The 23,726-nt window shown below is 33.1% G+C and overlaps 1 protein-coding gene across 3 annotated transcripts in view; it reads right to left on the reverse strand.

Moving 5' to 3' along the window:
- STPG2 (sperm tail PG-rich repeat containing 2) overlaps window positions 1-23,726 on the reverse strand; it is a 624,720-nt gene that overhangs the window by 190,931 nt on the left and 410,063 nt on the right. The gene's annotated exons all lie outside the window — the stretch shown is intronic.

Raw genomic sequence — 23,726 nt, forward strand, 5'->3', positions numbered from 1 at the left:
AATGTAATAATCCATATTCTGAAAGGATAGCCCCATATCTTGCAAGTCCTCTGAGTCTGTGGGAGAAATTTGGCCAGAAGAAAATGACATAAAAATCTTTTATAACATAGCCACAGTGGACTGAATTGAGGACTTAACAATTTAAAACAGAACATATGTCTAAATAGACATTTAAATATGATATGAAAGGCAAAGAAGAAAAAAAGATATGGCGGCACTGAAATTTTAGTTTCCTAGTTTCCAACCCCTAGATCTAAGGCATAGTCTGAGCATCCTTTCTGAGGATGAATGTATTGAATGATGTCCCTCTTGAAGCATGACTCAACTGAGAGCCAAAATATCACCTGAATGAGACTCCTCCTTCCCTTCTGCTATCCCAAGAAAAAAGCCCAATCTTCACCGGTTCTTTCCAAAGGTAGATGCTCATGCGTAGTTGGCCTAAGACCCATTCAAAAGAATAAGCCTTTAGCATTCTAAAGGAGACAAATTTATTAATACTTGAGAACTAAAATATTTTAACAGCCAGTTCTGGCTGCCAAGTAAAGATTACTTCTGATTTATATTATATTCTATACCCAAACATACTAAATATCTGAGCATAACCATATTTAATATGCCTTTCCCTTTCCCATTTCAAAGCCAAGATAATCAGTATAATATTCTTTAAGAACTGCCCCAGGCAGCAAACATCCTGTCCTTTTCCCTTCTCTTCTTAAAGGAAGATAAACAAAATAGAACTTTAGAATATGTTGCCGCTTTTCAAAACATAAACCAAAGCTGCTCCAGTTGACCTAAGATCCTATATTAATATTTTAACTGCCTAGAGTTTTAACTGAAAATAACCTACTCTAGAGCTATATCTTCAGTGTTCTCAACTCTATGATGTATTCATTTGCAGTTTACTTAGTTCAACAATTACACCCATTTGCTTCCTCTCTTTCTTGATACACAAAGATATAAATCATCCAGCTCTGAACGTAGTATTTCATTACCTTTTTAGGTTTTACTACTAATAGAGGCACAGGGATATGAACTTCTATATCAGATGAATTTTTTTCAAAATAAAGAATTTCCAAAAGCATAAAAAATTTCTAACACAGTGAAAAATCTACATACAATACTTCGATACGCAAATATCTGGTAGTGCTGAAAGTGTTTAGATTGGAACTTAGAATATGCTTGCATGCATTTAATATATACACTATCTCATTCAATTTAAATACCTCCATGAAATATTTTAAGAAGTATATATCTTAAAGAAGTATATATCAGAGACCTAAAGAGCTTATGTTATGCTAGTTTGTTCAAAGTTGCAAAAATATTAATAGGTAGACCTGGACTAAGACCCAGTTCATGATTCCAAGACCTGCACCTTTTTGTTTGAATGAAATATGTTGCCACTTATTGTTAACACTTAAATTAATATTTTGGAAATGAGCAAAGATTCAGACATGTTGTGTAGAAATATTTTTTCACAGTAAATTACTGATAATATGAAAATTAAATAAACACAATATGTGTAAATTTAATAGAATCATCATGATCCCTACACTGTAATCAGGTATTGTATTTATAAACTTAGAGAGCTTCAGTACCTATCAGCTAATTCAGACATTTATCAGAGGCAAATCAGGGATTTCAATTTTATTTGTATTATTACCAAAAAAGAAAAAAAAATGAATTCTACGTGAAAGAAAGAAAGAAAGAAAGAAAAACCAGCACAAGTTCCTCAATCTCATCTTAAAACATTCCACAAAGAATCATGTGAAAAACGAATTCAAAGCCATGGAAATTTCATTGTGGAAGTTTTATACGTGTCATAAAGTCTCCTGCTATGGAATTTTTAGATCTAATTTTCATTCCTAGATAAGAACTGAAAGGCAAATTACTTTCAAGCAGCAGCTCAGCTCTATTCACCTTGTTCAGAATTATTTGAAATGGTCTGGGACCTTCCAGAATACAGGATGTTGATGATGTCTATTTTTAAATGTTGGTTCTTATCATATGAGGCCTTATAGTATCCTGAGTTTGTGATTTTAGTGCATGACTTGTGACTGCACCATGGTATGTGTTCTTAAGAGTAGCAATGCTTTCAAGATGGACACTAGTCTCTAAAATGACTGTTAAATCTCCTTCTTTTTGAGCAAGTTTTGTTTATTTTATTTTACTTCTTAACTGATATGCTTACTGAATACGAATATAACCACTGAGCACTTAGAAGCCTGGCTCTCTAGGGCTGCACATTTTCTATAAATCTCATAAGTGGAACTCTCTGTCAAGGAGCTTCACTGTGCCCAAAATAGAGACAGTATAAAAATATTTTATTGGGAGAAGGCAGCAAAACATAACATATAGGTCAAGTTCAGAGATACATACAAACTCTGTGGTTATTTTCTTTTATAGATGCACTTCAACAAGAAGACTGATTAAATATACTACATGTTTGATTCATCCACTGACTAATTTTATTTCTAGCATTGCAATTTTTGAAAAATTATTTTTTTTAATTACAACTTACTATTGTATTATTTATAATACAATACTGCATCCAAATGAATGATTAAATAAATACTGTGACAATTTATCTTTAAAAGTCTTTATATTTTATCTTTCACCTTTGAAAATGTTTCAAGTACTTGCATTCTATTAGATGTTTCATCCTTTCTGTTATGCCTATAATTCCAGAAGCATAGTTTACAAAGATAGTCCTAAGAAAATTAAGAAACTGCTGTGCAACTTCTAAAATTAAATTTCAAGAATACTGTCATTTATGGGCTAAAATTAATATCACAAATAATGATACAGAACGACATTATCTCCCTTCTACAAGACAATAATAATAATAACAAAATAAAGCAGTTTTTAATAGCAAAAAAAAAAAGGTTATGGATATTTCTGGCTTTGTTTCCAACAGAAAGGAATCTTCACTGAGTAACTTCATGGAGAATTTCAAGGTACTGATTTTGCCCACAATTTGATACACATATTGTTAAAATGTATATCAGTTACTGCAATAGTAGCAGCAGCAGTAACAGCAGCAAAGGTAAGATCTGCTGCTGCTACAGAATCCAGTACCTCGAAACATTTTATCATAGCATGTTCTTTCTCTCTCTCTCTCTCTATATATATATATATATAGAGAGAGAGCAGCCCACTTTATACAGGGGAAGGGGGCTCTTCCTGGCACTATATTGTAGATACGAAGAATTTGCAAAAGCAATGATGAAGAACTTTTCCCATGACTCTTGGATTCAGCAGAAGAATCTAAATCTTGTGCTGAATCTAAATCAAGGATACTAGAAGGCATCACAGAGGGGAGAAAGAAAATTAGTGGAAAGAGCTGTCACTATGCTGTGAATCCCCACCCCACTCATCTGTGGAGGATGAGGAGGGTGCATCCTTTTAACAGGTCTAGAAAGGGGGCATTAAAAAAAACCACTCAGAGATTTTTGAAATGCATTCACTGCATTAATTAGACTCCTGCCTAGGATAATGGGATTGGCTTATACTGCCAGACTTTGAAGGGCCTAGAAATGCTAGAGCTTTTATCAAAATTGAGTGTGTGTTAGAAGAGAGAGAGAACTAGATTGCAGTTGTGTTGAGTCCTGTGTAACAGAGCCACCTAGAATGGCAAGAGGACATCGGGCAGAAAGTTTAGAGGTTACCCAGTGACTACAGAAGGAGAATCAGTGGGCCACCCAAAATAGATAAGTGTCTGCCTGGATGAAGAAAATAAAGAGAGAGATCCAAGAGAGAACTCCTGGATCCCATAAAAGTATACATGAGGCTCAGCTTTATACATCTGTCATCCCAGAGGGCTTGAAGTCAGCTTACTATCCAGTTCAGATAAGAACTGTTCAATTCAATGTCTTCTCCTTCTCCATATTCCCCATCCCTGTGAAGTCCAAAACCACAGCTAAAATGTGGGGGCAGGAGAAGGAAAAAGAAGACTTAAATCAAAGGAAAAAAGATATTGACCAAGCTATACCCTCATTTACACTGCAGGTTCAAGCTGGAGAAAGGAGGGAAAAACAATTGCAGCTGACTGAATTTCACAGCTTGGGGAAAATAAATGAGACTGGGATATTTTAATTTCTTATTTGAGACTTCTTTCAGGATAAAGTGTCTATATTAGAGCATTGTGTCTATATTTTAAAGGTAGGCAGAAAAATCATGAGCCTGCTTGAGTTTTTAAACCAGAGGTAAGGAAATATTACCCCTGCTTAAAGTTTAAAGGAAAATCCTAATAGACAAAAATCCATACAATGTGCTCAGTAAGCATATTAGTTACATGTATATTTTATAAACTTTACCTACTAGCCAGTGAAAATAGGCAGTATTCCTTGATATCTTAGGAAATTCCCAGGGTAGTGTCTGATAGGCCCTTCTGAGTCATTTGGTCATCCTCGAATCAACAGCTCTGTGCAAGGGACAGTAGTTCTCTGACTAGGCATGCATCAGTTTCCCATTTATTCAGGAAAAGGGGGCTCTGTTACCATGAGAAAGGTCGAAGAAGACAGACAAAAACAGCAAATGTCCACTAGGATAAGTATCAATATCCTAAGTGTATCGGTTAAGTAACTAAGTTAGCATGTGAAAGAAAGAACATTATTATACCCTGTTCCTATGGTCTTTCTTCTACATGGCAGCTATCTAGTGAAATGTTTGTGATGACTTAGACAAAGTGAATTTGATAGAATTACTTATAATTTCATTATTTTCCTAAATTAAAATTAAATTTTCTCTTCTATCAAGGGACCTCTACAAATTTAGGAGATCAGAAGTATAATTCCGATTATATCATGTTCGAATTTACATTTGAATTAACTTTATGTATATCTTGAATTCATTTCATAATCAATGTTTGTCCTGTGTGCCTAAGTGGATTTATACTAAAGATCACAAATAATTTTTGCCACTTGATTTATTATCACTAAAAATGTACATGCAAAACATATATATTTATTATTGATGTCATATAAGTATATACATATATAATAGGACTACTTACAGATCACCAAGAAAATCTCCTTCAGTTGAAACGAAATAATTTCCTGATGAGAGTTAGTTAAAATATTGGCAAACTAGGAAGTCCTAATTTTTCTTCTTCAATTTTTCCACAGAAAGATATTAAAAACTAAGAAAGAAAACAAAGCCACCAAAGCAATGAAAATCAGGATAAATGGTCAGGCATCTGCTTGACTCCAGAGGGGATTTCTAATAACTAAAGGTTAGATGAAGCCATTAAGCAGAATCATTTAGGAGAAGGTAATAAATTATGTCCATTAAAACTTAATGCATATTCTTACCTTAGAGACATGGTATCATCACTGGATGAAGCAAAATAAGTCATCGTTTTAAGGAGTAGGAACAGTTTTCTAAGTAACTCAAAGCCATTCTCTGTTGCCCTCCATTACTACCGCTGGGACTACAAATCCAATAATCAACAAATTCCATGACAGAATTGGACTGGAATTAACAAATTACTCCCCAGAAAGAAGTTAGTAGCAAAGGGAGATGAAGGCAAGAATAACCATGAGAAGAGTGTATACTCTCTGGGCTACAGTTTTCACAACTGTTTCAAATTATCCTAAAATTAATTCTTATCTACACACTGACATAGCTGAGTAGGCAGTGAAAGCAAAAGTGCCAGTCCATTAGATTAATGACTAAATAGCAAAGAACCTTTTAATTTCAGAGCTGGCAGAAAGATTCTAATAGCAACCAGGTATTACTGAAGTAGAACAAGAAGAATCAATGTATCTGATGACTGGCAAGTATGACCTTTTCATTAAATTATGAACACAAAAACAATAACATGTCAATTATGGTACAAAAGAAGAGGACAATGAATCTGGGTGGTACAAATAAATATATTCTTCTTGAATAATATGAACGATAGTAAAAAAAAAAAAAAAAAGGTAAATTTTAGAAATCAAATAGGTGAAATATTTCTACATTTATAAGATAATACTATTTACAAATCTATACTAATACATTTAAAAACCTGAATTAAATAGAATATTTTCTGGGGAAAATAATCAAATTGTTAGATAAAAATTAGAAACCCAGGAAGGAATTTTTAAAAATTGTCATAGTATTTCCACCTTTAAAGGACTCCGAGCTGAAGAATTTTAACCATGAATTTTTAAGTCTTTTAAGTAACAGATAAACTACAAGCTCAGTAAATGTAAGCATCCAGTGATACCTATCATGTGTTGATAGGCTGCTACGCACGAGGAATAAAATGGTGGGCAAAAAAAATCATGGTCCCTGTCCCCATGGAGCTTACAATCTAGTGTTCAGAGAGACCACAGATCCAGAGCACAGGAAAAAAAAGATAGGGTATTTCAAATTTCTTCATTTGTATAACCATGATATACAAACCTGATGATACTAACACACACACACACACATTAAAATAGATAAAATGCATCCATAAACAAAGGGCTAAATTAAGAAAGCAAATGTTAATAAATAAATAGGCTTTCAAAATAAAAAGACTATACTGTGAGCAAGTTTGGTTTATCTCAATATAAAGTTTTGACATAATATTAGAAAATATATTAAATAATTAGGTAAAAATGGAAAACCATGTTCTCAGTTAAATAAATTGCAAAATGTAACACTTCAAAAAATTAAATACACAAAGACAATGACTAGAATGAAGTAGGATTTTCAGAAAATAAGAGGTCAAAAAGTAATAATGTAAAAACTGAGATTTCAAAAAATAGAATAAATAGATTAACATAATATACAGTAAAGTTGACATTTTAAATCAGAGGAAAGAATTAGTCAATAATTGGTTATGAGACTGTTATTTATTATCAAAAAGAAAGTTAAATCTTTACAATAGAAAAGAGAGCAAATTTCAGATGGATTAAATGTAAAAAATGAATAATATTAAAAACAAAAGAAAACATAAAAGAATATGTATTGAATTTCAGGTTATATTCTTTGTAAGAAAGAAAGCAGAGGAAGCACTTACAAAACGAGAGTGAATCTCTGAAATTACGTACATCACATACTACAAATCAATGTAATATGCAAATAACAAGTTATGATCAAATATTTTCAAAATATACGACAGGAAATGGTATAGCATGCTTAATATATCTGAAGGTCTTTAAAATCAAGAAAAGAATAACCATAAGATACCAATTGAAAAATGGCATTAATGCATGACTAGACACTTCACACACAAAAAAGTAAACTGGTTAAGAACAGCATCATTATTTATCAAATCAGATAGACTAAAACAAGACACATTTTCTTTGCCCCTCAAAATGACAAAGAAAAAACAAAAAGGAAAACAGAATTTTCAGCAACAATGAAGATTTTGTGAAACAGAACAATTCATTTACTGCTGACCAGAGTTTAACTGATATAACCATTCTAGAAAATAATTTGGCAACAGGCACAAATTCCTTCATAAATACTCAGGCCATTGGCACTATAATTCTCAAATTAAGCTGTACTAAGGAAGCAAAACAGTTCTGAACCTTTGGCGCCCTCTCTCTTCAGACAGTTTACGGGGAGTGATGAGCATGTGGGGAAGTTTTTATGGTGTTGGTCCGAAAGTAGTGTTCCATCACCTCCTACCACACTGCACTGGCCAGAAATCAGGAACGTGGCCACCACTAACTACAAGGGAGGCTGGGGAATATGACCCGGCTGTGCGCAGAACAAAAATATTACAAATTTTAATTAACGCAAATGAAAATCTGCCACACCATCTTTCCCAAATAGGACTACTCAAGAAGAGAGGCACATAGGTTTAAGGGAGTAGGAGGGCAAAACAGGTGAAAGGGATTAAGAGGTACAACACACCCAGTTATATAAAACAGTCATGGGGGACTCAATACACAGCATAAGGAATATGGCCAATAATACTGTAATAACTTTGTATGGGGACAGAGGGTTACTAGACTTATTGTGGTGATCATTTCATAATGTATGCAAATGTCAAATCATTATGTAGTACACCTGAAACTAACAATATTGTACGTCAACATATTTAAATTTAAAAAAGAATAGCTGCAAATAGATCCAAATAGACATGGAAACAAAAAATAATGGGGGGAGGGAATAAAAACTCTGAATGCCCTTCTTATCACACCATATCAGAAAGCACATGATATTAATAAGATTTACCACTAGGGACACTAACTTGATCACTTGGTTAAGGTAGTATTTGTCAGATTTCTGCACTATAAAGTTACTATTTCTTCCCTTTCTATACTTTATTCTATGGAAGTGAGTCACTAAGTCCAGCCAACACAAATAAGCATTGGGGGTGGGGGAGAAAAGGATTAGATTACACTTCACCTCTTGGAGTGGGAAGTACCCACATAAATTATTTAAAATTTTTCTCTAAGGAAGATTTGTCCCTTCTTCCTCATTTATTTAATCACTAATTTGTGTCAGTCTGGACTCATGCTTATTAATTTTATACTTTGGGTTATAATCCAATACTTATTTTATTTTATTGATCAAACTGCTCCAGCTTTGGCATTTAGGATACCTCTACCCTTTTGATTTTATTTAGCGCTTTCTTACTTTTTTACTTTCTGGCATTATAAGATGTTCTAGACTCATGTTGTATTTTCTTTGCCCCAGTACTAGAATCAATCATTTTTCCAAGGAGCTCTGGTTATTTTATTGAAAAATGGTATTTAGAAAACAAGATCTGGGTCCTGGCCTGGCTGCATTTACAGCTGCAATTAATAAATGCTTGTTGCCAATGATTATGGTGACATAAAATGAAACATCAAGGATTGTGAATTAGTGTGAAATGAATGTGGGTTGTGTGTGTGTGTTGTGTATATTTATATATAAATAACTGATCCTTATTTGACAGTATATTAGTAAATTATTTGGGTATAAAAAATTGTCTCATTTACTACTCTTTCTTGTTCACTATTCTAATCATAATATCTTTAAAATCCCTAACCTTACCATGTACACCATGTGGTAAATAAAATATATATTTTTATAGATACCTCAATTGTTTATGGCTAGGTATTAAGGAAATGGAATAGCCAGTGAGTTATACAATAACATTCTTTGTATTATTAAGCTGGCAAAAAATAAGATATTTAACACCCTTCAATAGTAAGATAAAATCAACCCGTCTTACGCTCAGGTTTAACAGAGGATAAAATAAAGATGAGAGCTTTTGGAAAATCATAGAGAAATATGAAGGTGCCTTAAAAAGTCATGATGATTAAAATACCCATTCAATGTTTTGTTTCTGGTAGAACTGAATACTATTTCCTATATCCTTTTAGTGAGGTCAGAAAGAAAAAGAAATATTAAGTAATGTAACTTACTTAGCAAGGAAAGGAATGAGGTTAATACTATCCTAACTTTTTATTTTCTCTTTTACTAAGGTTCTGATTTTTGTAGCCCTATTTTCACAGGTAAAGTAGCACTAGAATACTAACTATCCATAACAAATTTTGAGAAACAACATGATTTTCCACCTATCTAGCAAAAAAAAAAAAAAAAAAAAAAAGGCTTTACAGCCATACTTTGAGGTTTCCTCTCCATTACTTGTAACATTCTATTGGAGACTAGGAAATCATTTTTATTTTATTATTGCTATTGTCTTTTTCTATCTGGCATTATTGATTTGTTTCTACTCCATTTATTCATTCCTGAGCACAGACTGCATGAGGACTGATTTATTTAATTTGTTTTTTGTCAAAAACATCACTAGTGGTGATACAAGTACAGCTTGGGGAATAGAATTTGCTAACCTAGGCTTAACTATGTGTTACAACTAAATTCTCTCTCTCTCTCTCTCAAAAAAAAAAAACGACTTTAAGTTTGTATAATAACAGAAGTTACTTTTTAGAGAATTATTTCTTAGCAAAAGTTTGACCAGCTTACGCCAATTCAAATGTGTATCCTCTGAAGACTTATTAAATTATAAAAAGAGCAAAAGGTAAGAGTGATCTTGTTTTCAGGAAAAGAAGGGGCATACTACTTTAAATGTCTGAAGCTTGAAAACATTATAAATACAATTAATAAATTCTATCAAATTTCCTCAGATTAAAAAAATTTTTAATACTATATTGTTTTAACATATTGGTTTATAGACCTTACTAGACAAATTAACTCATGTTCACATTGTAACAGAAAGCGAAGGGCAGGACTATTTAGATAAAATGTACACACTATCTTAATTATTTATATTTAACTTAAATATGTATATAAACTTAAATATATATATTAACTTGTTTAATCCTTCTTTTAGAATGTAAGGCTCACGAAGGCAAGAATTTTTGTCTATTTTGTTCAAAGCTGTATCGCCAATACCTGGCATTAATTAGGTGCACAAATGAATAAGTAAAATGCAGGAAAAAGTATCATTATCACCATTTCAGGGATAAGAAAAACAAAGTATATATTTATTAATTGATTTATAATTCTGATTTAATTTTCTGACTTCTGATCTCATATGAAAAACCCTAGATCTCTGTCTGGCAATGATTTGTTCTTGTGGCCAATTTAAGTTTAGGAATTAGAATCAGTGATATTTCTATAATACATAAAAGGGACTAGTATTTCTCAGGAATTGCAAGGGTACTTTTCTGGAAGATTCATTTGCATTGCAGACTTTTTGTTTTACTTAAATTATATGGCTTTAGTAGGCTTGACGGAGATTATTTAGGGGTAAAGGAGAGATAATCCCCCCCACCAAAATCTCTTTTTCACTCATTCTCTTTTTCTGTCACTAACTGGAGAACCAGAGTAAGGATATGCCATATCAGTATTAATAACAAGATACACAGACTATTCCCTTCCATTGTCTCAGCCATGTAAGTCCATTTAAGTGTTATAGAAAGTGATATACTAGCAAGTCAGCCTAGGAAAGGAGAAATGTGAGTTTGATACCAGCAGTGGCTATAGTCAAGGTAGTATTAAGAAGGAGTACCAGGGTAATAGAGGGAGACATGCAAGCTAGAAATTGTGGAAATCTATATTAAATTATGCTGATACAACATCATAGTTTATAAGAATGATGGTTAGATAAGTCTCTATTATCATTCAATTTTGTCTAATTAGTATTGCTAGCAAGTAATCTTTAGTATAAAAATCCAGACTTGCTTACTAAGGTAAGTAAGCAGCCCAAAGGAACTGTAGCAGAAAATATATTTTCCAAAGAACATCGAACTTGCTCTTCTGCGATGTGACCTTGCTGTTCCTCCATCAAGAGTTGCTCTTCTGCGATGTGACCTTGCTGTTCCTCCATCAAGAGTTGGAGTCTATTTCCCCTGCTCTTGAACCTCAGCTGCCTTTTGTGACTTGCCTCATAGATAGGATGTGGCAGAGGGATAATTTGGGACTTCCAAGGCTAGGTCATGAGAAGCCTGCAGCCCTCTGCCTGGGTCTCTTATAATGCTTCTTTTCGGGAAACCCCGTCTGGGAATTCAATTGCTATGCTGTGAGAAGCCAGCATCAGCCTCCAGTCATGAGAGTGATCCTTCCTGGACATCCAGCTCAGTCAAGCCTTTAGACGATGCCAGCTCCAGCTCACATCTTATTGCAGCAAATGGGAGACTCCAATGGAGAACTGCCCAGCTGAACCCAGTCAACCCACAGAACCATGAGAGATAAAAGAATTTTCTTTTAAGCCATTAAACATTTGGGTATTTTGATACATAGTAAAGGGTAATACAAATAGGAACAAAGCTTTTTTAACTCATTAGGAATGTAAAATATTTCAGGGTAGGAGAAACCTTGGGTAAATGAGTTCTTTCAGGGTACCAGTTCATTCAGAGAACAACTCAGGCATAAAATCTTAATATCATCCAAATGGGTGACCTGACTACAAGCACATGATTACAGGATGCACTGTTTTTCAACAAAATGCTGTTTTCTTGTTAATCAAGTGGTTTGCATTCACAATAAGGAAATTTCTTGCTAGAATCAATTTGAGGACTCATGCTGTAGTGGCTGTTTTACTTGTATTTTATTTTCTCGTTGTTAGGTAAGTGGAATAGCAGCAATGGCACTCATTACTAGTAAGCCTTTTATCATTATGAGTTGTTACTTCACATCCATCAGCAGAGTGGTGTTAGATGTAAGTGGTGTCTAAATTTCTATCTTCATGCATACAAGAGATATAGAACATAGCTTAACGATCCATTCCTAAGTTATTTACAATAATCAGTTCAAAAGTGACATTAACTTGACACAGGACCTAACTAAGGAGCCATCTGTTTTCATTTTCTTATTTCTTCTCCTGGTCACAGACGCTCCTTCTCACCTGCCCTAAAAGTGCACATATCTCTTCTATTGGGGATGACAAAGTAAGGACTGAAGACTGGCTAAAAATCCATTTTTGCATAAAGAACAGCAAAACCTCACTGCTGTATCTATTCAAATAGTGGTCAATGGATGGGAGAAGGAAAAAACTGAAAGTGTGTGTGTGTGTGTTTGTTTACAGGTGTATTTGATATTTATAGCATCTGGTTATCTCAGAACTCAGATACAAAACCCTCTCATTTTGTTCATGAGGAAATACAGAGAAGCAGACCCTGGACACCATGTTAAAATTCTATCTAGAGGCTTTAACATTATGATAACCTGCCAAACTTCATAAAGCTATCCAACCTTAAACACAAGAAGGCTTACTCATTTGCACATGCCAGTATATATAAAAGGATAACACAAGAAGATATTAGGTAATTAGGAACAGAAAAGTGTGAAAGGGAATTTTGTTAGTTATTGTAGAGCATAGATCAAGACATTTTTGCTCCAGGCTTAAAAAAAGCTTCTTCTAAATAGCTTCAGATAAATATTTTCCCAAAGAATTTATTCTTTGTTTACCATTATCCCTAAAAATGTAATAGCTAAAAGCTATTAATCCCAAAGGCACTAATTATCTGAAAAGTTTTTGTTAAGTAGCATCTATGTATGACATTATAAAAGATACTGTGAAATATTAAAAAAAAAAAGAAAGAAAGAGAAAGTAGGACATGTTCTCTGGCCTCACTAAGATTACAGAGCAAATCAAAAAGACAAAATTAGGTTGAACTAAACAATACTAAAGATACAAAAGTTATAGTGTCATATCCAAGTACAGTCTTTCAGATGGGAATTAAGGCTGGTTTAAGTTGTAGGATTCAGAATGCTGGAGACAGTCTGCCATGGGCCCTGAGGATCCCTGCACATTCCGTGTGGCAAAGAATGCAAGGTTCTGATGACTCTTTACCTGATCCATTCCATTTTCCAGGCTTGTTTTGTTGTTGTTGTTGTTGTTTTCCAGTGAGCAACATGGAGGGATGAAGTAACACCTCTTCCCAAAGAACAGCTTTATTTCCACTCACTACAAAAGCAGTGAATCTCCCAAGTGGTGGTTCTCTCTCCTCTAACCTGAAACATAGCCCACAGTATGTGCAGGCACCCATCATGGGTCCTCTATAGCCCCCATGTATAGCTGTCAGGCAAAATACAGGATGTCTAGTTAAATCTGTATTTTGGATAAACAATGGACTTTTTTGATTTGTGTCTCAAATATTGATGGTACATATGTAAAATGATAAAATACTTAATTAAAATTCAAATTTAACTAAGTATTTTTTTGTTTGCTAAATTCAACAAGCCTATCTCCATGGTACATGGTAAGCATGGGAACCAACAAAAGCAAACATGAAGCTCTGGCTACTGCTTTTGCTTTTGCTGTGAGTAATGAAGTCCTTTGTCGCTGACCCATGAGTCTCATGTCTTCCAAGCAGTCATGATACAGTAACAGGCTAACATGTTACCCTGCAAGTATGGAAAAATCTCAGATTCTGCATAGCTCCTGATACAGAGAAGGGGAGTTTGTTTGGACCTGTCCCATTTTAGTAGTTTACAGCTAAGCAGAGGAAAGGCTGGGGGTTTTCTAGACGGGGAAACTGAGCCAAAATGGAACACTCTTTGGAGAATAAAAAGAAAGTAAAACTGCATATTCAGAAAAAACAAAGTTATAGAGGGCCTTAAAATTGTTGAGAAACAATTCTCTATGGGTCCCTTGCGTTTCTTGTAAGCAGAAGTACTGATTGTTTTTGTTTTAACTAACTTTTAAAATATGTTTATACAGTGAACAGCCTTGAAAGACAGTACATCCTTCCAGAGCTAAGGGTAAGTTTGTCTACTGTTCAGTGTAATAAAGATAATGTCTCCTTGTGCAAAGTTCAGGCAGGCTTACAACGCCTTCTAAGATATTCTAATGTCCTAAATTTGATATTCCTCTCATGTAACGCAGCACGCTGTATGTTTAGGCATCGCCTGGCCTTCATACTGCCCTAAACAAACTGGGTCTCAGGGAAATGGTGCAAATGCTGATACTCTTGCTGCTGCTATTGCGTCAAGTAAGAAAAGGTCTATGTCCCTGTTCCAGGTGTCTCATACCTTCTGCCAGCATCTATGAACGGTGGCAAGCTAACTTGTTAGCTTGCAGATAGAATAAAATACCAAACTCTACACAGTTCTTAAGACTATAGAGGGTTTTGTAATTTTGAAGAATTTACACATGTGATCGTCACTAGAGGGCTACTATATATTTTGACTTGAAGGTTGACAGGAAGAAGACGAGATTTTGACATGATTCTCATGCTCTTTCTCACCTCCAGGACCTTCCTATATACTGATTCACTGGCTGGAAGAATGTTACCCTGTCCCCTTCCTCTTAGTATACAAAATGCAACCCCCCTACACATGCATACATAATTTCCAGGCTAAGTCCTTCTGTATGAGCTGTCAACCATTCCAAGAAGACTTCCCTGGCCCCTCCCAGTTCTGCTCTTTTGTTTTTTCTAAGTACTCCCTAAAATGTCTTGTACTTTTAAGAGTCTGCATCACATTATTGTAATTTCCTGTTCATACACCATTTCACCCACTAGACTTTGAGATCTCTAAAGACAAGTTTAAAGTCGTATTCTCAATGCTTAGGATGATAGTTGGCATATTTAAAAAGTCTTGATAAATATTTGTTGAAAGAAGAGTTGTAGAAGTTGCAGGAAATTCCCTTCTTTGTGATATGTTTGGCTGAATTTTCAAAGAAATTATTTTTGAGCACTAATCTATGATTATGGAGTGCCATGAAAACTTAATGAGTGAGAAAAGACAAGGGCCCAATATTTTAGTTTCTCATTCTATTTCCAGAAAGCTTTTCCCTATTTAGTTGGCTCACTGCAAGACTTGAAAGATGTCCTTTCTAGTCTCAAGAATTTCTTATACTGGCTATTTTTTTTTTATAGTGGCTAGTTTAAGGGTAGATTTTTTTTCCCACTAAAGATGGAATTTAGGGACTTCCCTGGTGGTCCAGTGGTTAAGACTCTGCTCTTCCACAGCAGGGAGTGTGGGTTCCATCCCTGATCAGGGAACTAGGATCCTGCATGCCAGCGTGGTGTGGCCAAGAAAAAAAAAAAAGATATAATTTAAAATATCATTATTAGAGTAATTACGGGGAAAGAAGGGAAGAAGCCCATTCCAGACGGATAAAGACAATAAAATATAGATTCTATGGACTGAATTGTGTCCTCCTCAAATTCATATTTTAAAGCCCTAATCCCAAATATGATTATATTTGGAGATAGAGTCATTAGGAGTTAGTTAAGATTAAATGAAGTCATAAGGGCGGGGCCATAGATACCATAGGACTGGTATCTTTATAAGAAAAGGAAGAGAGAGAGAGAGAGATCACTCCCTTTATCTCCACATGCACACAATATGTCAATATTGTAGGGGTTAAAGTTTTATCCCCTAGAGATTCATTGCACAGGCCTGTTCAATATGGAATTCTAAAAACATGGAAAATATTCATTTTACTAAGGCATCTAGTGTACCAAAATTGTTATAAAAAATGAAATTAGAAGGTAATTTTTCTATGCTAACACATTTATTTAAAATAGGGCATTAACCTACTTTAGCTAAATTAGAAAGAAAAGTATTGATCTGAGGAGAGTTGTGCATTTTTGAAACTCTTATGTAGGATAGAGAATAGAACATAATATAAAGTATCTTGAAGGTTTTTCTTGCACATATATACTGACAGACATTCTGTAATTAGCCAAATATTTTAAAATATGGGTTTCCTCTCTTTTTTATGTTTCATAGTAAAATGTTTAAAGGACAGAATTATTTACACATACATCAATTTTGTTTTCTACACCGTCTATAGTATACCCACAGAAACACTATTCTTTCACTACTTGGTATTAAGAGATATTGCCCTTGACTTTGGCAGGATTATCAGTAAGATACTGAACCTGGTGAGGTTTAATAAGACATTTTAAAATCTACTTTTTAAGCTGGATGACAAATCGCATGCATGGGTTTATTTTCCACCAACCATTTTAGCTACTCAAAAATAAAGCTGTGCCAGAGTGAATAACTTAAACTACATAGTTCTTGTTGACAAGCCTAGATTTTCACACACATTCTTAGCAAATATTACCCAACTAAATTTAAAGTTTACAGTGAGGGAAATCAAATATACATCCAACTCATGTTTTTTATTTTTCAATAATAATACTCTAGTATTTTATTAAATGTTTGGGTCAGGCACTGTGCTTAGTACTTCACATGCATTACTATATTTTATCACTTCTAAGAAACTTATTTTTCACATTTTAATATCTCTGCAATATGGATTTATCTTAAAATAACTGTTAGACAGATATCAGAATTCAGTTGTTACTGTGTGCACATATATGAACTTGGCTGTTATCCCTAGGATCATGACTAGATAACTGAAGTCCCTCAGTCAACAAATCATTTAAGGACCATAGTTAAGCTGGTAGTATATTTTTTTGTTAAATAATGGTGTATTTTACAACATTTTTACTCATGCTCAAATTGCCTCTAGAATAATTTTTTTTTTTTTTGCTGAAAAATAGAAATTGTATTGCATTTTGATGGGCAACAACCCCAATTGTTCATCATTTCTTAAGGGAAAAGTCTCATACCAAGCTTTCCAAAGCAAAGACTAGAAATATTTTGTCTCTGACTAGACATGTATATCTTTAAATGTCCAATGTTATCTGACTTTGATCTCCCACATTTACATGTAAACTTTAATTGAGTACACTAACCATCTTAATATGTATAGGATAGGATGCAAAAGGATTAGAAAAGTAAATTTAGAGTCAGAAGGTCATAATGGTAATAATAATAATAATAATAAAAAACTTGAAAAGCCATCAATAACAGTGCTATTGAAAGAGCAAAATAATTATTTTAAACTGTAAATTTTGTATAAGAAAGCAAACTACTTTATAAAGGTAGTGTTAGTAATAAATCTGAGCAAATGGCCCATACAATCCATGACTCTCATTAATAATGCAAAAAAGAAATTTTTTGTTGTTTTTACCACTTTTGCTACTTGAACATATCATTGGTAACTGTTGAGATAAAAAACTAGATTAAAAAAATGCTATAGAAAATTCAACAGAGAGGCGTGGAGTCCTCGGGAAGCAAAATAAGATAAAGATAACAGGAGCCAATAGGCTTGGTTCCAATACTTATTTAGTTGTGCATATTGAACATACATTTCAAGAATGTCAATGAAAAAATTGAAAATTCAAAAGTGATTTAAGCCAATACAGTGAATTCATAAGCACATTAATTTGCATGAAGTAGGTGTTCGGTGAATATAGGTTGAATGAGTATCTGAAACAGTGGAAGGGTTACAAGGAACAGTAGTCTTGAAAAGAATACAAACACATTTGGCTACAAAATAATTTCACCTGTAAGATCTGAGAGTAGCAACAACATTTGAAATATGACAGGAGTAATGGAATTAAAGAAATTACGATAGCCAAATAAACAAGATGGGAATAATCATTAACATGACCAAAACAAAAGGATATTTTGTAAGTGAAATATAATTTGTGAAAGCACACAAACTTTGGAAAGCTCTATGTGAAGTTGATGTGCCCATTAATCCGTAGACAATATCAAACGGTTAATCAGACAATGAATCAATCTTCCCTGACATTAATTGAGTTGGTGAAATAAATTAATAATTATCTACATATTAAGCACCAGCTGTTGGTCTATAATCCATATAAATATGTGAACAGTTTCCAGACAAAACTAATTCAACTTATCAATGCAAAGTAATAACAGAAATCATTGGCTAATTCCAAAAGCACAACATGATGATGCAGTAGATATGCAAATTTTGCTGCAAAACTACAAAATAATGCCTAGATTCACCAAAAGTAGAAAAAGCCAAGGAGTCTATTTGAATTGACTTACTTATCTCTTAGTGTTACTATAAATCTTGAAATAAAATAATTGTGGTTGTTTTACTATAAAACAATCAAACTCGAGACTATTTGAAGCAAATTTAGCTACTGTCATACAACGTCCATTATGTTCAAGTACTATTAGCTACAATTCAGTTAAGACAACAGCAGTTCAATTTTTTTTAACAACATAAATTACTATAAAATATGTTGAAAACTGACTCTATCTCTTGGCCCGATGTTATATTCTTCTGATTCTTCCTTGTTAGTTACAGGAAATAACTTAACTAGTATCTCTTATTATTTATGTATACAATTAAATTACAATTACATCTTGCTCATGCATTTCATCAGAAATTAATCTGAAATTCAGATTAGATATAAATAAAACATATTTGTTCTTCAGCAAAAATAAACATTAACTTTCTGTATAAAACTATTGGATTGAAAGCATAAATATCAAAATAATTAAGTATATTGTAAAATATTAGTTATGAAAGAGTGCTCTATTAGAGGATGTCTTATTCAAACTCGAAGGTGGCTAATCATTTTTGTTTTATTAATCCTAAAAAATCTTACAAAATACAAGAAAAAGTAACATTATAAAATTGATTTTAAAAATTCAGTGTCTCCAGAGTTAATAGACTACATGGCCAGTATGAAAAATTAAATATGAAATGTTCATAAAATTGACTATATAAAAATAAAGAATGCATAATATAGAATGTTTATGGTTATATTATTACCAGGCAAGAGGCAAAGACTTTTTGGACTACATTCTTAATTTATTTTAAAAAATATAAGAACTACTCTGAAAAATGACAGCAATATACACACACACATATTCATGTATATATTGTTCCTAAAACCAAAACATTGCTTGCCTTTTTTTAATTGATTTTCTATTACAGTGAGAAAATATATCTTATTAAATTTGAGCAATCAAAAATAGAGAAGGAAAGTATTACAGAGTCACTCTTTTAATATGATTATTTTCTAGACAGAGAAGGCAAGATATTATTCAATATCAAAAGCAGAACAAAGAAATGACTTTAGAAATATTCAGGTGTCATAACTTGTTTAAATTTCCATCAACACAGTGAGAAATATTCCTCAAAGATACTCAGACTCATTTACCAAGTGACCTGGGCAATGCTTCCGAGACCTCATATCAATCTTGATGTTAAATTTAGTTTTTCAGCACTAAAAAATAACTAAGTTTATGCAATCAAAAAGTTAGGAAATTAAAAATATATTCTATAAATTTTTACAGCTTTTGAATGATAAAAATGTTAAAGATCTCTATGGTTTTTAGATAACCTTCAGGTTAGTTGAAAGTAAAAGAGTACTCTGTATATTTATATTTGATAAATAATTTTTTAATTCTAAAAAACTCTTGTCCTTGATTAAATACTGAAGAAACCTAAAGCACAAAGTTTCTGTACAAAGTTATTGCACGCTAAATGCTCTCACAGCCACCATATTAAAGGAACAAAGGCCGAAAATGTCACCTGGTCTAGGAAGAATGTTTTTGCTAGATTGTGCTAGGTTGGTTGAGTTGTCAGAATAAGATAAATGGAGCTGAGTTGTACCATTAACCTGTGACATTTCTGACAGTGCAAGGCTATGGCAATGAGAAAAGTAGACTTTTTTTCTTTGCTATTCCTCAATTTATAATAGAAAAGATAGATGAAATGTTTTAATGAAAGACAGAAACAGATCAGAAGTCTATCTTGAATAATAGATGCTTTCCATTATATGTAAAAGCATATTCCCAAATCAGAATGTATTGATAAATATATCACATAATTTTTGTCTACATTTAAAGGAGATAAACGTTAAAATAGTCCTTACTTTTATCTAGCCATTTAAGAACAACAAAAGTTGCTTTTCCTTATTGACACCTTGACTTGTACTTCCATCAAAAAAGGTTAATTAAAACTAAGTCATTTTTATGACAATAAATCTCATACCATTCTTAAAATCACTATTAAGTTTAAAATGCAGAAGCAGTAGTAGCACTTTCTGTTTTTAGGTTTACTAAAATTACATAGAAACTTTAATATGCTTATAGTATTTTTATTACTGAGTTTCCCACTGACATGGAAAAAGTAAAATAGATAGATGATGGTGGTATTTTTGGAAAGATGAACTAACAAGATACCACGAAGACTAAATACCAGTTCATGTTCATAATAAGAGTAAAATATCTAATAAAATCATGAATTAGTACTGATATTACGATTTGATGATAAAATCTAATTGCCTAATATGACTCTATGCCTTACTTATATTTGTCAACAAAATGACTTTTTATGATCCTGCGTCCTTCATATGCATATACCAAAACTTCAGTTTTAAAGGACAAGAATGTTACACATTTACTGACTCGTAGGAACCAATATCTTTTATAAAATCATATAACTAATACAGGCCAACAAAAAATTCTGTACTGGTCACTGTGCTGAAGAAGAACAATATGAAGATGCAGAGAGATATAGAGCTTGTATTCAATGTGCCCAACACTAGAAAGGAATGCAGAAATAGGATCAATGCCTATATCGATAATACAGTGCTAAAATGCAACACTGCTCAGAACAAGTTATCAATTATTCATTCTACAACACTTTATTGGATTATTACTATATGCCAGATACTGTTCTAATTATATTTAAAAGGGAACGGAGAGATAGATAATTAAACAGGTAGGTAGGTAGATAGGCACACAGGTACATAGATATGGCTATTTCTCCCAAATATTTAAGAAAATATTATTAATAATGCTGTATTATATATATAGTATATATACATATATATCACAACCTTCAAATCATGTTGTACACATATGGATTTGTCAGGTGAATTGATGATTTTTTTAAAATAAGTACAGATTTAATAGTACTCCTATCCAGCATTAAGTAATATCTGTGATCTCTCAATTCTTGATCAAATGTTACATTTTTTAATTGCAACTTTGAAATTTCATTGAGAATCTGAAGTGGCAAATTCACCTCCTTAGTCTTCCTATTTTATGAACTATTCAGTTACCTCAACCTTTTATACTTCAAGGTTGGTGCTAATATCACTTTTCAAGATTTACCTGGTCATCACATTGAGAATTTTAATTATGGAAAATCAATGCATAATTTTAAGAACAATCATCAGTATTAAAATATAGAGACTGCTTACACTCCAACACAGCTATTTATCTTTCTGTTTTATATCTCAGGAAAACAATGCTGCTTATTCCCTATAGGTCCCTAACAACACATAATGATGTTTATCTCTTAAAACTTTCTTTTTCATCCCCCAGCCCCATCCCCACACAGCTTTACTAAGGTATAACTGACAAATAAAAATTGTACATATTTAAAGTGTGCAGGGAGTTCCCTGGTGGCCTAGTGGTTAGAATTCCAGGCTTTCACTGCTGTGGCCCGGGTTCAGCCCCTAGTCAGAGAACTGACATCCCACAAGCCGAATGGTGCAGCCAAAAAAAAAAGGGTGCAATGTGATGATTCGATACACCTGTACACTGTGAAATGATGACCACAATGTGTTAATTAACACATCCATTCCCTCACATAGTTCAACTCTGTGTGTGTGGTGAGAACACAAAATCAACTCTCAGAAAATCTCAAGTATTCAAAACAGTATTATTAACTGTAGTCACCATGCTGTATATTAGATCCCCAGAACTTACTCATCTTACAAATGAAAGTTAGTGCCCTGTGACCAACCTCTCCCTTTTTTCCCCACTTCCCACCCCTGGCAACCACCATTCTGCTCTTTTTCTGTGAACTTGACTTTTTTATATTCCACACATAAGTGAGATCATACAGTGTGTGTCATTTTGTGTCTGACTTATTTTGCATAATGTCTTCCAGGCTCACTCATGTTGTTGCAAATAGGATTTATTTTAAAGGCTGAAAATATTCTATTTTGTGTGTTTTTACATTTTCATATTTTCTTTTTCCATTCTTTTGTTGACAGTCATTTAGATTGTTGTCATATATTGGATACTGTAAATGATGCTGCAATGAACATGGGTGTGCAGATATCTTTTCAAGATCCTGATTTCATTTCCTTTCAATATACCCCCAAAGGTGGGATTGCTGGATCATATGGTAGTTCTATTTTATTATTACACAATGGCTATACCAATCTACATTCCCACCAACAGTGTATAAGTGCTTCCTTTTTTCCACATTCTCACCAGCACTTGTTATCTCTTGCCTTTCGATAAATGCTATTCTAAGGGGGTGTGAGGTGATATCTCATTATGGTTTTGATTTGCATTTCCCTGATGATTAGTGATGCTGAACATCTTTTCATATATCTGCTGGCTATTTGTATGTCTTCTTTGGAAAAATGTCTAATCAGATCTTTTGCCCATTTTTAAATTGGGTGTTTGGTTTTTCACTGTTGAATTGTAGGAGTTTCTTATATATTTTGCATACTAACCCCTTATTAGATATATGGTTTGCAAATATTTCTTCCATTCCATAAGTTGCCTTTTCTTTTTGTTGATTATTTCCTTTGCTGTGCAGATACTTTTTAGTTTGATGTAGTCCCACTCATTTATTTTTTTACTATTGTTGCCTGTGCTTTGGGTGTCACATCCAAAAATTCATTGCTAAGACCAATGTCAAGGAGATTTTCCCCTATGTTTTCTTCTAGGAGTTTTACAGTTTCAGGTGTTACATTTAAATCTTTAATCCATTCGGAGTTAATTATTATTTGTAGTGTAACGAGTCCAATTTCATTTTTTTGCATGTGAATTTTGAATTTTCCCAACATCATTTATTCAAGAGACTATCCTTTCCCTATTATGTATTCTTGGCCACCTAGTCAAAGATTAGTTGACCTATGCAGGGGTTTATTTCTGGGCTATAAATTCTGTTCCATTGGTTTATGTATCTGTTTTTATGCAAGTACCACATTGTTTTGATTACTATAGATTTGTAGTATATTTTGAATTCAGGTAACGTGATATCTGCAGATATTTTCCTCTTTCTCAAGATGGCTTTGGCTATTTGGGGTCTTTTGTGGCTCCAGAAGAATTTTAGGATTGTTTTCTCTATTAACATAAAAAAATGCCATTGGAATTTTGATAGTAGTTGCATTGAAACTGTAGATCACTTTGGGTACATTCTAACAAATATTAATTTTTCTGATACATGAACACAGGATATCTGTCCATTATTTGTGTCTTCTTCAGTTTCTTTCATCAATGTCTTATATTTTTCTCCATACAGATCTTTCACCTCCTTGGTTAAATTTATTCCAAAGTGTTTTATTTATTTATTTATTTTTGCTGCTATTGTAAATGGCATCAGAGAGTTCATTGGTAGTGTATAGAAACACAACTGATTTTTGTATGTTGATTTTGTACCCTGAAACTTTACTGAATTCATTTATTAGTTTTTTGTGTAGTCTTTCAGGTTATCTATCTATCTATCTATCTAAAAGCACGTTCTC

This window comes from Eschrichtius robustus, chromosome 4, assembly GCF_028021215.1.
Source record: "Eschrichtius robustus isolate mEscRob2 chromosome 4, mEscRob2.pri, whole genome shotgun sequence".
Lineage (NCBI taxonomy): Eukaryota > Metazoa > Chordata > Mammalia > Artiodactyla > Eschrichtiidae > Eschrichtius > Eschrichtius robustus.